Source organism: Canis aureus, chromosome 13 (genome assembly GCF_053574225.1).
Source record: "Canis aureus isolate CA01 chromosome 13, VMU_Caureus_v.1.0, whole genome shotgun sequence".
In the NCBI taxonomy this organism is placed as follows: domain Eukaryota; kingdom Metazoa; phylum Chordata; class Mammalia; order Carnivora; family Canidae; genus Canis; species Canis aureus.
This window is the reverse complement of record NC_135623.1, coordinates 17055559-17072526: the sequence shown is the minus strand read 5'-3', so window position 1 is coordinate 17072526 and position 16968 is coordinate 17055559. Positions and strand designations below refer to the sequence as shown.

At 32.3% G+C, this 16968-nt stretch overlaps 1 protein-coding gene across 3 annotated transcripts in view; it reads right to left on the bottom strand.

The window, feature by feature from the left end:
• FAF1 (Fas associated factor 1) overlaps nt 1-16968 on the bottom strand; it is a 459658-nt gene that overhangs the window by 215966 nt on the left and 226724 nt on the right. The window lies entirely within an intron of this gene.

Sequence of the window (16968 nt, the reverse complement as noted above, 5' to 3'; positions counted from 1 at the left end):
TTTAGAAAAAATAAAATATTCAAATAATTTTTAACATTATTTTTAAATTTCATTTGATATGTCATTTTTTATAAAACTGACAGTAATATTATTAGAAAAAATATTTCAAGTTGTTTTAATACAGTAATTTTTAGTAATATTTGAAGTTCCAAGACATATTTTCGTTTGTAGGCATTTATATCATCTATGACTAGAGAGAATTAATCAGTTAGTTACCTCTTATAATGTGAAAGGAAATCTTTCAGCTAATTTGAGATAGTTCACACTACTGGCTTCCAACTTGGAAACTGAAAGGTGAGTCAGTCAGTTAAGCAATGGATGCCAAAAACTTAGTAGGCAGCAAAATCATAGCAGGAGTAGCTTAACAAGGTGATAATGGACAGAAATGCCATCCTTACTGTGCTATTGAAACATCTGTGTTTAATAGCCTTGATTTCCAATAGACACTTTTTTGGGTTCAAACTCTAAAGCAGAAAGAAAATTGCAGACCATGACAATGGGCCATTTCTGATCTTGGTCTCAAAAAATACACTAGATTCTGAAATTCAGTCTCTCCCAGCAGGAGTCAGACAGTAGAGGAATAAGGCAGCCGATATATTCAATCACTTATTTATTCATTAATTCTGCAAAGTGTATTCCTATCATAGGACAGGCATTGAGGCAGAAATGACTGAAGGAATTCACAATCTACTGTGGGTTAGAGAAACACAATGAGTAATGGCTGGTAAATTGGTTCTCCTAAAACAAAAAGCCATGATTTGGAGAGTTTGCCAATTTACATGGTGTAAATACTCCAATTGAGGCCAATTTCAAACTATCAACAATTTATCAGGTTCACAAAATTCCTGAGTATCTAGCAATCAGCTTTCTTGCACTGACAGTAGTTAGCTCCAGCACTATACAACTAATGACTTCAAACAAAATTTTGCAGTTAAATCCAATAAGTGCTATAACAGATGCATGTTAAGCACTATGGTTAGAACAGCTGAATAGAATTCAATTTCAACACATGCTTTTTCTCCTACATTCTTTTTCCCCTTTACTGTTTAAAGTATTCTGTTCAGTTCTGTAGAGAACATAAAGATCAGTAGGACATAGCCTCTCTCTCCTCAAAGAGCTGAACAATGAACTAGGACAAGTATATAAATGAGCAGATGAGGCACAGTATCACTAAGTGGCATATAAGGGCAAAATGAAGTAGTAAGGAAATGTTACATTTTTAACAGGACAAAGAACTGTAGAAGATTTCCTGAAGGATATGTCAGCTGAGTATGGCCTTTCTTCCTGAAATTTATAGGGAGAACAGTATAAAGAGAAGTGATCAAACAGAGGAAGAGTTAAACCTTTTAAAATATAGTGATACATGTTCAGAGACAAATAATATCACTTAGTAAAGTCAGAGGTAAAGAGTATTTTAGTTATTAAAGTTATATTCACCTTTACTGTCTCATTTTCATTTGCATAATTAAATAATACCTGTTAGGCAAGTAATATTACCACTGCTAATCTTCCAGATGAGGAAAGAGTCTATATAGTGAGACGAAGGAGGGTAAGGTAGGCTTACTTCTCTGAAGAGGCCATGTGAATGGATTACAGATTTAGGAAATGAAATAAATAAATCATACAATGGCGAAAAAAACAATGACTTTATTGGGGACTCTTATAATCTGCATTAGTACCTATATTTATTTATATATTTTTCAAACATTTTTATTTTTTTTAAGTAATCTCTATACCCAACACAGGGCTTGAACCCACAACTCCAAGATCAAGAGTCACATGCACTACTGACTGAGCCAACCAGGTGCCCCGTATCTCTATTTATATAGCAGGAAGAGTGACTACACTCATCAAGTCCTACAGTCACATCCTCATCAAGACCATTGTTGGATCCCTGGGTGGCGCAGCGGTTTAGCGCCTGCCTTTGGCCCAGGGCGCAATCCTGGAGACCCGGGATCGAATCCCATGTCAGGCTCCCGGTGCATGGAGCCTGCTTCTCCCTCTGCCTGTGTCTCTGCCTCTCTCTCTCACTGTGTGCCTATCATAAATAAAGAAAAAATTAAAAAAAAAGACCATTGTATCCCACAGCTTCAGGAGGTGCCATTTTCAACCTACACAGCCATATGCAACAGGACTGACACTAGCAGATGTTATAAGAATACCTAAACAAATTAAAAGCAGGGGCTTGATTAGGTATTTGTACACCCATGTTCACAGCATCATTATTCACAATAGCCAAAAAGTGTAAGCAACCTGAATGTCCCATCAACAGATGAATGGATAAATAAAATGTGGTATATACAATATTATTTAGCCTTAAAAAGTAAATTCCAAAAAATGTTATGACATGAGGGCATTATGCTAAGTGAAATAAGCCCATCACAAAAGGTCAAATACTAACCCATTTATGTGAGGTACCTAGAGTAGTCAAATTCATAGAGACAGAAAGTAAAATAGCAGCTGGGGTAGAGAGAAGATTGGGAGTTACCGTCTAAAGAGTATGGAGTCACACTGTGGGAAGATGAAAACATTTCATATTTTCATGAAAGATAATGTTATCATGTTATCTCATGTTATCATTAGAGATAATGTGTACAAAAACAAACTTGTATACATATAAATAAGAAGATTTAAATTGACTTTCTTAATTTATTAAACACTCGGAATACACATGAAGATCTATGTTTAAATCACATTATATTTCTCATTATGTAAAATTTTATGCTTATAATACATGTAAATAAACAATTATTAAAGATATTTAATATTTTAAATGCATTGTGTTGCATAACTGGTAGGTTATGTAAAAAACAAAACAAAGCAAAACAACAAATAAAACCGTGTACTCATTAGCAGCCATACCAGTGGTTCCCCTTTCTTCCACCATGTGTTCCTGGCAAACACTTACCTACTTCTTAATTTTTTAAAATAGACTTAACTTTTTTTAGCATAGCTTTAGATTCACAATAAATTTGAGCAGAAGGTACAGAGATTTCTCATATATTCCTTGCCCCCACAAATGCATGCCTTCTCTATTAGCAACATCCCCACCAAAGTAGTCTATTTATTACAATGGATTAACCTACATTGACTGACGCATGATCACCCAAAGTCTATAATTTATATTAAGATTCACTCTTGCTATTATAAATTCTGTGAGTCTGAATGACATGTATCTACCATTACAGTAGAGAGTAGTTTCACTACTAATCTATCTTTTGTCTCTATACATTTGCCTATTCTAGGCATTTCATATAAATGGAATCATTTAATGTGTGGCTTTCTGTGTATGGCTTCTTTCACTTAGCATAATTTTGAGATTCATCTATGTTGTAGCATATATCAGTACTGCATTCCTTTTTTATGACTGAATAATATTCCATTTATGGATATACCATATTTTGTTTATTCATACATCAGATATGTTGGTGGATGTTTGGACTGTTTTTATATTTTAACTAATAAGAATAATGCTTCAGTGAATACTCACATACACACTTTTGTGTGAACATGTTTTCAATTCTTTTGGTACATGCCTACAAGCAGAATTACTAGGTCATATGGTAACAACTTTTTTAGCTTTTGCAGGAACTGCCAAACTGTCTTCCAAAGCTACTGCATCATTTTGCATTCCCGCCAGCAATATCTGAGGGTTCTAATTTTTCAACATCTTATCAACATTTGTTATTGTCATCTTTTTTTATGCTAGCCATCCTAGTGATATGAAATGCTATCTCATTCTGGTTTTGGTTTGCAATTCCCTAATGACGAAAGACGTTGAGCAACTTTTCATGTGCATACTGTATCTTCTCTTGAGAAATATCCATTCAAATCCTTTACCCATTTTTAAATCAGGTTATTTGTTTTTTCATTGTTGCGTTTTAAGAATTTTTTATATATCCCATATACAAGTTTCTTACCAATAAGTGATATAGAAATATATTCCTCCATTCTGTATTTTCTTCACTTCACTGATGATATCCTTTGAGGCATAAAGGTTTTCTCATTTTTATGAAGTCCAATTTTGTTGCTTGTCTTTTTGATACCATATCTAAGGAAACCATCACCTAACCCAAGGTCACAAGGACTTATTCCTATGTTTTCTTCTACAAGTTTTATAGTTTTAGCTTTTATATTTAGGTCTTTGAACCAACGGATTAATTTTTACATATGATGTGAAAGAGTAGTACAATTTTCTTTTTCATGTAGATATCCAGTTGTCTCATCACCTTATGCTGAAAACACTATTCTTTCCATATTTAACTGTCATGGCAACCTCGCTGAAAATTAATTGACCTTGAGTGTAAAGGATTTATTTCTGGACTTCCAATTCGGTTCTACGGATCTACAGGTGTATCCTTATGGTGGTGGTACCTTTATAGTCTTGATATTCTCATAGAATTTTAATTCACTTACCACAGGTAAAACTAATGGCACTAATATCATTTACTTTTATGTAACTCAACATTTAAAAATCTTATGTATTAGAAAGGCTTGCTAGTTTATGCAATTCACCTTTAAAGTCTTCTTACATCATATGTATTCAAGGTTAAAGTCTACTTTAAGATAAAAATATAATTCTTTATTATTCGAAAAAAAATTTCAATTCTAAACATTCAAACACCCTGACAAGAGAGGCCTCTATTTCAACCTTGAACATCTTGAATAACACCTTAACTATTAAAGGGATATCTACATTCCAGAGTGACTGATACATACACATATATACACATATCTATACACTGTGACCACCTATTGACCAGTTTTGTCTCTCCCCCATCTCCACTTCACATACAAGGTTCAACTGAACATATGAAATTTCTAAATTCACATGTAACGATCAAATTTTAGAAGCAGGAAACACCCCTGAAACCATTTCCGATTTGTCATAAATGACCCAGATCCAGAGTAGTTAAATGAATTGCCCAAACTCATATAGCTAAGAAAGCAAAATATCAGATATTAGAATCCAGGTTTCCCAATTTCTTTTCAACTACTAGATGGTGACTCATGTAAATATTTGCTCATTCAACATTTATACAATGCTAGGTACTACATTTAGTGCTATAAATATGAAGATTAAATGACTGAGATCCTACCCTCAAGAAGCCTACCACAAGAAGGAAAATAAACACAAAACAAAAGGATAGACATGCTGCAATAGAAGTATACAGCAGGTTCAATGGGACGTAGGGATTTTACACATACTTTAAAGTACCAAGACATTTTACATTTTCACCAGCAAAAAGTTTGAGTCTCTGCAGTTATGCATCATAAAAAAGTCAAACAAATTCAAAAGAAATACCAAGCCACTCAGGGCCAGATGATCTTGCAGCATGTTAACAGTAGAAGATTAGAACTCAGATTCCCTACACCATAGTATAATGATCTTTCCACTATCACATGCTAACTAATTGTCACCTGAGAAATAGTTTCATTAAAATCTGTGATTGCAACTCATAGATTCAGAAAACAATTTTTAAAAACCAGTTATAACTTCACTTACAAAGAAAACACCAGGAAATAACTTGGCAGATATAACAACTTAAGGATGACATAAATCTATTTTAAAGTTGGAATTTGTGGTGCCTGGGTAGCTCAGTGGTTGAGCATCTGCCTTCTGCTCAAGTCGCAATCCTTGGGTGCTGGGATTGAGTCTCAGACCAGGCTCCCTGTGGGAAGCCTGCTTTTCCTTCTGCCTGTGTCCCTCATGAACAAATTTTGAAATCTTAAAAAATAATAATAAAGTTGGAATTTTATTTTGTACTTTTTGTGCAATCCATCTCATTTTTAACAAGTGAGAATTTATATAGCCAAATCAGAGAGATCCTCTCATAACCTCTTCAAAAAAGTATCTATTTATGTCAATGTTAATACTTGAAATGCTTGAAATATTCAGAAATACTTGAATAACTTCACTTTTGCAAATGCCTTCATGTACAAATAATCTCAATGAGTTATAGATTCTTTTTTAATTCAGGCATTCATTAAGCTTAATTGATTAATTAAGTGGTAGGTCCAGAAATAAAGAGATGAATCTGATACTTTTCCTGTTCTTAAGGTGCTCTTAGTCTAACAAGGGAAAAAAATAAGTAAACTGATAACTGCAAATGAGTGTGGCAAATGCTAAGTCAGATATGTATTCACAGGGAGAGGAGAAGTTCAGGAAAGAGAAAATAACCAAAAATTTAACTACCCAGATTGAATACCCACTTGCCCCAATATCTGACTTCCAATTACTTTTGGCAGGTCCAACAAATCAATTTGTCTCCTTCATAGGACGAAGACTGCCCATACGTGAGGTCATTCAAAAAGAATATATTAAAAACCATCATTGTCTCTAAAGCTAGTTCCTGGAAATCTAGAATAACTTCTGAGCAACGGAGGATATACATATCAATAACAAAGATGACTAATTTGAAGGCATGGATATTCATTTAAATTTATGACATGTAAGCATGTTAATATATCAATCACTTTTAGAGTCATGCTCTACATATTGCTCCATTCATTATATATAAACATTATGGTTACAGTATTTGAAATTACAATTACCAACAGAAATTAGGGCTTATAAGACATTTTATATATTTCTGAAATTTCAAATTCCAAGCAAAGTGATCCATGTGCATATCTGTTATCAGCAACAAAGATTTTTACCCAACAAAATAGCAGCTTTAAAAACACCTTAATTAAAAAATAAATAAATAAATAAAATAAAAAAATAAAAACACCTTAATTAAAATTCCCTTGTTTGCAACGTGAAGCATAAGAGAAATAACTCCCAATTCAACAGAAATGAACTGATGTTTAACTGATATTTTATTATAGTAATAATTATTATTAGGCATTACAAACATACCTCTTAGTGGGAAATACTTTTTTTTAGGCAAATGCAGGCATGTAAATAAATGTAAAGTGCTTTTGATAAAAGGATATGAAAAGCACTAGAAAAAAATGGCAACAGCATAATTTGAATTTAACAATATACAATCTATAACTTTAATGTTCCTGAAATGCAATTTTTATAAAGTTGTTAACAAGAATCAGAAATGCACTATCTCATTCATTACTGTTTTTATTTAATATTATTTTGATAATTTTTCTTTCATAATGATTATAGGATCTCTTCTATATTAACTGCACTATCATAAATGTGATAACAATATACTTGCAAAAGAATTATGACAAGTATTAAATCGATGAAACAGAAAAAAATCAAAAAATGGAAGGAGGATGAGAAAGTCAACTATAAGACAAGATTTCAATTTATCTGAAATAAAGCTGTAGTTTGGAATATAAATCTTTAACTTTCTTATTATGTTGTTAGGAGTTTCCAATGGTGCCATCTTGGACAGACATCCACTGGACTAATATTTAGAACAGGCTTATTTAGCTCTATCAGAGAAAAGAGAATTACATAAGTGGATAGAAATTAATGCTCTGGAAATGTGACATAAAAGGTCTAGCGGGTATGTAAAAATCCTAAAGCTGTGTATCTTTAAAATCTATAAAACAGAAGGTTCAGTCTCTTTTATAATATGGTTTCTCTCTTTCTAGCTACCTGCTTTTCCTTTTTTAACTACCTATGTGCAAAGCAAAGCAAACTTTATCAATATTATTAAATATTCTCCTCACGGACAACTTGAAAAAAAACTCAGAGTATATCAAATAAGAAGTCATGGTACTCTCTAACATGATCTCTAACATTGAAACAAAAACTACTGATGCAGGACAGAATCTTATTTAGAACATTTTCTTGTCCTCTCACTCCACTGGCTAATCCTGGGCTTTCTCTGGAATCTATCTTATGTTGCACTTCAAAAATACATACTTAAGATTTACACTTTCCCAAATGGAGGTTATTTAATCCTAAATATCAACCTCCCACACACACACACACACACAAATATAAGCCCCACTGTCCTTTGTACAGTCTTTGTTTTAAAGGGAGAAAATATTTTCTTGGATAACCACAGTCATTTCAGTAGCTTAACTAGAAGGTTCCTCTCTCATCTTCTAGAACTGGTCAAATCAAATTTATTTCTTCACTGTTTTGTTTTCTTTTTTTTAAGTCTCTACATCAACCCCAACAAACATCCGGCTTTTATTCTTATGCCTTCAATTACTTTCAATTTGTGGGCATTTGACTTTCCTGGCATAAAGTTTCTAGGAAATTATTCTATAATCAGTATGTAGAAAAGCTGTAGCCAAACAGAAAAATATTCCTTCCTTGACTTGATCTACCTGGATACCATACCTCTGGACAACCCAGGCTAAAACTGCTGGCATTTAAAAAAATTCTATTTTGTACTCCAAGTGCAAATCTAATTTGTTTTCCACTGTCACTCATAGGACTTTCCCAGCATTACTCTTTTCCAAAGTACCTTCTTCCTTCATTTCCTTCATCCCTTTCCATCAAGTGTTCATGTTCAGTATTATTTTTCCCCCTGCTCTCCCTCCACCCCCATGCATAAGCTGTAAAATAGATGTAAAGCTTGGTGTAAGTCCAAAAATTTTATGATCAAAATACATACTTAGCAAATTGTTTGGCTAAATCTTTCATGTATGATGAAAGATTATTACCACAATTCATTAGCAAATTATAGACTTTGAAATGTAGGCAGACAAATATTTGGCCCTGTATCAATCAATTTGGACCAGCTGGGTAGAAATTCACACAATCCCAGGAAACCCGGGAAGTGAGGTGCTCTTTCATTTTTCATTCACTTGAAACATTAAAGAAAAATTATCATTCTATAAAAATGTCCACTTCTCAAGATTTTAGCAGAGCCATTTTAGATTGAGTTTTATTTTCAGTCGATTAATACTTTAGTGACCAATAAACTGATCATTTTTCTTGCAATCAATTGCAGGAAGAACAGTGCCTGTGTATATTATAGACACCTTAATATTTGACCATTATACTCCCGTTTAAAAGCTTAATATTGAATAATGGTTCTGTTGCCCTAAATACACTAAATCAGCTTGGAGACTAATTTTGCAGTTATTCACAATAAATATCATTAACATTCCTTCTCTGAGCCTTTCTAGCCTAGTAAGGTGACCCTGTACAAAGATTCTGATTGATCCTATGTCTGCCTGTTTTGGTTAAGCTACAAGGCTGTATATGGGGACAGCTGCACTTTGGGAGCAACTTAAAACAAATTTCATCTTAGTGGCATCTAATCCAGTGCTTGGTACAAGACGCATGGAAAAGTCAGTGTCAAAATTAAACAATGCCGGCTTTGCAATGAACAGATGCTTTTGCCTTGCAGCTGTAAAAACCTTAAAACAATCCAGTACTCTACTGTCTGGTCACGCAATGATTACAAAGCAAGGAATACATTTTGTCATTTATAAAAAATGTTTGCTACAAGCTTTTAAAGTCTTTTCTTTTAAAAATATTTTTTTAAAAAAGGAATGTATTGAGAGTAATAATAAGGCAATATAACTCTAAACTGAGTTATAGGGTTTTTAAGTTTTATTTTTCCATACTAAGTATGTTTGAAAAAGAACTCCTTGACTAGGCAATATTAAGTTATACCCAAAACACATTAGACAAAAGAAAAATGATCATAAACAGATGTTGTAAGGGGTTATGACCAAATAATCTTTGATATATAAGGATAAACATGTAAATAATTTTCAACATGCAGGCCTTAATATACCTTGACTCAATCTAGGTTATGTTTATGAGCACTCTACATTCACTTACCCATCCTTTCATTTAGTTCTCTCTCTCTCTCTTTTTTCCCTCTCTTTGCTGGGGATGGTTCAGGAAAAGAATGAGGTTATTATTCTTATTTTATGGCTGGAGGATACTTAAATGTTAAAATATTTCTCAGCTTAAGTAACATCATACCTATCAAGTCTATAAAAAAAAATTGTAGCCTTTTCCAACCCTCCCCTACAGGACACATGGTCTCTGGCATTCAGGAATCTAGGGTTAATATTTTAATACTGAAATAAACTCTTCTGCATGAGGAGAAAGGCTCCAACTACTATGCCTATGAAACCAAAGAATCAGCCCTACCTAAGTAAGTGCACCATCATGGTCAATCCATGTCTGCTAACTGAAGTTCTAGACTTAAAGGTAGTTTTTTATGGTACCTACAAGAAAGAGAATCTACTAGTCTTACCTTCAGTTTAAACAGTCCACTGCAAAAAAAAAAAATTTTTTTTTCAGTAAGTTTTCCTAATCATTCATATTTTTTCTAGAAATCCTTTTCTCCCAAAGGATATCAATTCATTAATACCTCATTGCTTATAAATTTCATTATATGTTTTGTTGGTTGAAGGTTTGGGGATTCCCTTTATGTTCTTCCCCACCTCAAAATTTATATTTCAATGAATGAAGCCCAAAGTAATGACATTAATAGCAAATGAATCTAATTTTATTTTAAATATCACAGAAGGCATGTTATGCTACCCTCTTTATTAAAAGTCTTTGAAAAATAAAACTTAAAATGTTTTTGTAGTTGTTCTTACATTACTACATTTTATTTCCTAAGAATGTAATTAACATACGTTGATATATAAGTGCTTATTAGTGCTTCATGCCTTTTAAAGTATAAATTTCTAGACATTCATTTAAAGAGATGGGCCAAACTTAGAAACAGTCTTCTCTATGAATTGTTAACAATTATCTTTAAGTTATATCTTATTGGCATAATTTTATTATATTCTTTGCTAATAACTATAATAAAATGAACTTGAATTACAGTGTTAAGCACACCCTCAAACAAAAGTAGACTATTGCAACAAAATGTATCACAAGAATTAAACTTAAAAGTATAAAAACATACAAAATTACTGACATGCCCTAGGTGTGATCCTTTGTATCTTAACCCACATTGCTTAGAAGAATTCATTATTTTACAGTGTCCATATTCCAAATTACAATTGTACATAAACAGCTTGAAGGATAAGAATAACTATAAATTCACACAAATTCGGTTTGCTCTATTTTCTTGTTATGTCATTACAATTTTGGTTAACAATCAGAATTATGCTAACAAGAACTATGTGAAAATATTTTGTCTGGAAGTGTATTCTAATTTAAGGTTATTAATTATACAATTCCATTCACATTTAATCGACTTTAATATACTATATATTTTTATGGGACTGGGTAGAAATTTGCAAAAATGGTTGGCTCAAATAAATGGTTCTCTATTAAGTGCATTTTATCCTTTTGGGTTCACTCAGTAACAGCAATATATTTTTAAAGTATATATTTTACTCAAAAAATACATAAGTAAGTCACAAACCAAAAGCTAACAGATGTGTGACTTCTAATTAGTTATAATAATCTCTGCTTCAATGCCATTAGAATGAGCCTTTCTTTTCTTTTGAAAACTAAAAAAGCTTTCCTTTGAATTTTAAACTGTCAGGGTGCTTCAAAGTCAATGTACAAAATCTGCTTTGATTAAAATTTTAGACATCTACAGTGATAACTTTATGAAAGGAAAATATTAAATTATAATTATCCTAAACAGACACAGTCTTGTGAAACTAACCCTACATTCATGTTAAAACACAAAGAGTTGAATATAATGAATTTGATTCATCCTCGGACACAAAGCTTCACCACAGTAAACTCAGTCAACTGTTGCTCTTGCGCCTATATTCATGGTGCTTAAATAGCGCACTTTAAAACAAAAAAAACTCCAATTGGCTTTTCATATATCCACCCTCCCCAAAAATAACGCACTTGAAAAACTCAAATGATATGAAAGGCTTCAAGGCCTCTTTTCTCCCTTTCATAGCCCTTTTTTTTATTTCTGTTTGCAGTAATCTGCCTTTCTCTTTCTCTTTCTCATTGCTACAGAGCAAGCGAGGAGGCTCAGAGCTTTGAAAAGGGGGCTCAGTGTGTAATGGGTCCACTAGAATTAATTTACTTGCACCAAATCCATTGAGCACAGAGGGGTTTTTTTCCTCTTCTCTCTCTCTGTCTCTCTCTCTCTCTTCTCAAATCATTTGGAGTCGAACGCAGCCCCCAGCCTTTGTAATTCTAGTAAAGCACTTAAAGTGCACAGTAGGTGTTCATGAGGACCATCTGGTCAAAAGCAAAACAAGCTGCTGATTTTGCCTTTGAATAGAATGAAGCAAGTGTGAATTAGTCTCTTCAATTAGCACTATTACAACCTGTCAAGTGCATATTGTAAAACAGGATTATTACAGTATTGGTCACCAGTGCAATTATTTACTCTCTGCCTTTTCTTGCATATAAAAATGTCTTATGTTTATTAGTTTCTGATAACTGAACATAATTTCTCTTAGCTCAGACATTTCAAAACTACCAACACACAAATCACAGATTATGAAAGCTAAGATGATGTTAGGATACACATATCTTAAGTAACAAAGGACTAAAGCATTGCCCTTAATTCTTAATAAAATTTCATTGTTTCTATCCTCTTGAAAAGTAGGTGAAGAAATAGACCTAAAATGGGGGGAAAATTTTCCCATAGAGATTATTCTAAAATAGTTTTGGAGAGAGAAGAAGACTTGTCAGCTCCAATTGCATGGTAAATATTACTTAAACTTATTTCCTAAGGGGATGATTTATTAAGAATCACAGGTAACCTCAATATTTATTAGACAGTCATTAGGAATTTGATCACTTAAAGTGGTATGACTTCAACAGATTATAAAATGCAACTTGAAACCAATAATATACATGCATATTTAAAAGAAACTTGTAATCTCCTTTTCTAAAAGCTGAATAAAGGCTTCATGGCCCAATTGCTTAAGAAATTATATCTCATTCTTGCTAAGATGTCATTTGTGATTTCAAATTGTAAAAAATCAAACTATGATATATGCTAATTAAAATGGGTTCATTGTAATTGAGTTTATACATGCCATTTACCGTGAAGTAAATTTATAAACCACTTAAACTTTTAATTAAATAAGCACACAATTTAATTTACCCTCTTGCATACGCATATTCTCAGCTACTCTACTCTTCAATTCTGTGCCAGCACCCCCCCAAACTGGAAAACAAACAAACAAACAAACAAAAAACAACTATACTTAAAACATTTACAGAAAGGTCATGTTAGTTAAGTAGTTATAGTCAACCCAATACCAGAAAATTGCTTATTATTACAATCAGTAAAAAAACAAAAAACAAAACCCCAAAACTACATATTTAATACTGTTAATGGTCTCCAGCATCAGAGAATGGTTTGAAATATGCTAATCAAGTAAATTCAGAAAGTATCAAGTAGAAAAACAGGCACAAAAACCTAACAAAAGTTTCAAATTTGCAGAATCAAAACTAGCCTCATAATTTCACAATTATTTAGCCAAGATTATTTTTAAAGACTGGTCTGATTTATGTATTTAGTTCACTTCTTGTTGCTAATTCAAACTATTAGCTTCTCACTTGACAATCACTAGTAACAGTAGTGAAATATTTTACTATTCTATGCAAGATATATCTTTATAGGTCATCAATTTTTCCCTTTCATTCCCCTTAAGAACTAAATCAACATTAATAAGAACAGTGAGAATTCTAGAGTAAAGCGAAACTTGGAAGAGGATTTAAATAATTCCAATAGCTATTCATCATGCTTCTCGCCATAACAGATAAGTAATACTCCATGATTCCATACCAAGAATGCTTAGGTTTCTTATCATTGTTATTCTGGGTCATGTGTGTATTCCTTAAGTTTGTATGACACCTGCAAATAAAAGTGGGTATTTTGCCTAAAAGAAGCTTTTGCAATAGTAATATGGACAACAAAGAATTAGTTTCCAAGAAAAGTTGGCTTGATTTCAGGGATTCATATCCTTTTCCACACCTGGGTTTAGGATTTTACAGTAGGCAAATCAATCTTTTTTTCCCTTAATTTAACCAATCCCAAGTGCATTTGTAATCACAGATCTTAATAGTATTAGACAGTATTACTAGAATCTGTATGATTAACTGTTTAAAAATCTGAATTCTCAATGAAGAAAATTCAGTAAAATAAGGTAAACTCACTTAAATTTTCAAAGAAATTCACGGTTTTAAAGTGTGGCAAGTAACTACTTCAGGACCCAAAATGGTGGAAAGACAGATTGTCACAAATAATTGTCATATTACCTGATAATTTCACAAACTATTTGTTGAAATGGAAAATGAGAAAGGATTTTTATTCTCATGACTACTTGCAACTTTCCAGTCTGACCTTTTTTATACTATTACTGCCTTTTCTTCAAATAGAAAGATAATGTAAGTGGAATGATTTGTAAAGAGCTTAAAATACCCCTCAATATCTAACTAGCTTAAATTAAAATCCAGGGCACCCAAAGGACATAAGTCATGCATTGTGAGGCAAGAGACCACAGAGCCAGAATGAACAAACACTTGCACAAGTATCGGTTTATCACCACTAACTTGCATGAACATATGGTCAATGAAGAGTTTATTTGAAATTCAAACTGCATCTAAGTTCTATTTTCTAATTCAATATTTAAAAAAGTGTATTTTGTCTAGTTAAAAGCTGAAATCATCATGTCTTTTTCAACCCTATTTAATGGAAATTTCTCTTTGAGGGAAAAATATTACAAAAGCTTTTTTTATATACACAAGACTTTCAAAATTTAAAAATACCAAAAAATGGGCTGATTTTTCACCTATAACAAAATAGTAATTCCTACCCTGGAAAAAAATCAGGGGTTATTTTCTTCTTTTCCCTCATATATTGGTCAGAATTCATTCTTGGAACTATTAAACAATACTGAAAAGAGACTTCTAAAACTGATGACAGAAATTAATTTATAATTTAGGATATATGGAATCATTAAGCTTCCACATTAATAGCAAAAATTCTAACATTTATAAAATCATACTGCAAAATCATATCAACATTGTATTTTTATTGTGTTGCAAACTGACTTTCAATCATACAACAAAAAAGGCATATACTTGAGTGTCACTGTGGGTTGCATGGCTGTAGCATAAGAGCATCTATTCCTCCTGAGTCATTCCCTTGGTCTCCAAATATTCCAGAGGTTGAAGAAGAAAAATCTTAGGATTAGGCTTACAGAGTGTGATCCTAGGCCCAGAGATTATAATACATATTCTTTTTTCTAAATTGTACAGAATAAAAGGGTCTACAAGCACCTGTCTCACAAAAAGCACTGATACTAGAAATCGCATTTATTTTGTCCTGGCACCTAGCATTTCAAAATATTATTTTTAAATTAATTAATTTAAAAGGGGGTGGGGGGAGAAAAAGAAGAAACCAAACTCTTGTGAAGAAATATATAAGAATATCTATCTCTACAAAAATATTTCTGGGACATTTGAAAAAGGTTTACTGTTTACAAGTCCTTGAAGCTTAAAATATATTTGATAATCTAAATAGCAGGCCATGGAGAACAGTTTCAGCCAACTGTGGCGCACAATGGCACATTTACAGAATTTTAAATATTTCTTTTAATAATTGATGTAGTCATTTTGAATCATTCTGCATAGGATATCAGGTGTGAGCAGATTGCATTAACGCTGCTTAAACATTTCAACTTGTCAGTATGGCCAACTCGATTTCGGAAATATTTGCAGTATTTTCCCATCGAAACAGTAATAAAGGCAAAATAAATATATGCCACTACTTTATAATCACCGAACATTAATGAATATTTTATGTCTTTTTAAATCTCCCTGTTTAATTTAAAAGGGTGAAATTAAGTCTCCTCCCTGCAATATGCCAATTATCTGTAAATCAAACAATAACTTGGCCATTATGCTCCTTTTTGTTAATATAAGAGAAGCTAATTTGAAAACACCGAATGACATTTTGACTATCAGTTTAATAGTCCTTTCTGCCCTCTTGTGGGAGAAAGTTGAAACACACTCAAACTATAGAAATGTTCAAAAAAACTGTAGAAAAAAATAGAAATTTTGGTTATAAAATTTCAATCAGAAAGAAAAATAAAACAGTGTATATTTATCCATCATGCATTATATTAGTCTTCAATTCAAAAAAGTAAATCAACAACAGAATGAAATTTATTTTGTATTATTTTTGCTTTTCTTGATTAAAATGGAGTTGTTACAAAAATAAATTTCCTTAATTACATCCAGTATATAATTTAAATTTTACTACCATGAAGTTACCAGAATAAATATGCAATAGAGTCATAGTTAAGCATTATTTCTAATGTAAAAACAACAATGATTCTCCAAGGAATTAAAAATTTAGAGACTAGAACACCCATTATAGAGGTTAAAATGAAATGGCAATCAATATGTTTAAAATCCTGGGGAAAAAATAACTCAAACTTACGATTCAAACTTGGGGCCAAGAAAAATATTAAAGATTTTAATTACTAATCAACAAACTATTCAAGTGATAAAGAGAGAAAATAAACTTCAAACAATGAGCTACTTATGCCAAATTCAGAAGTTGAAATTCATTGACAAAACATCCAAAAAGGAAACCATTAATATTCTAACCACTACCAAAACAATTCATATATGTCTGAAAAATGACTGGGTGAAATCAACTCATTCTTTCAATATGATATTAATAATTATCTTAAGCGATGTAGTCCAGGAAAAAATTTCTGAAATAATTCAAGTTAAGCATAATTAATTATCTTTATAAAAATTAGACAAACAATTGTTTTCACAACTAATAAGAGGTAATGTGTCATAATCATCATTTCAGTGTTTCTAAACATAAGTACTGTCAAAGCCTTATACATTTTTCTGCCATGGAGATAAACTACTGGCTTTCAAGTGGGTGGGGCCACAGGCAAAAAGGTACCTTAACTCTCTTGGGGGCAGTTCATTTTTGAAACAGTGGCCCTGGTTGGCCACACTGAGGAAAATATTGACACTATAAATAGACTCTTCTCAGATATTCCAAGCTAAAGACTGACAGTCTCCAAAAGCACCTCACGAATATTGCCTAACATTGGGATTGAGCTACTTAAGAAAATCCTCCTGAAACTCCTTTTGGAAAA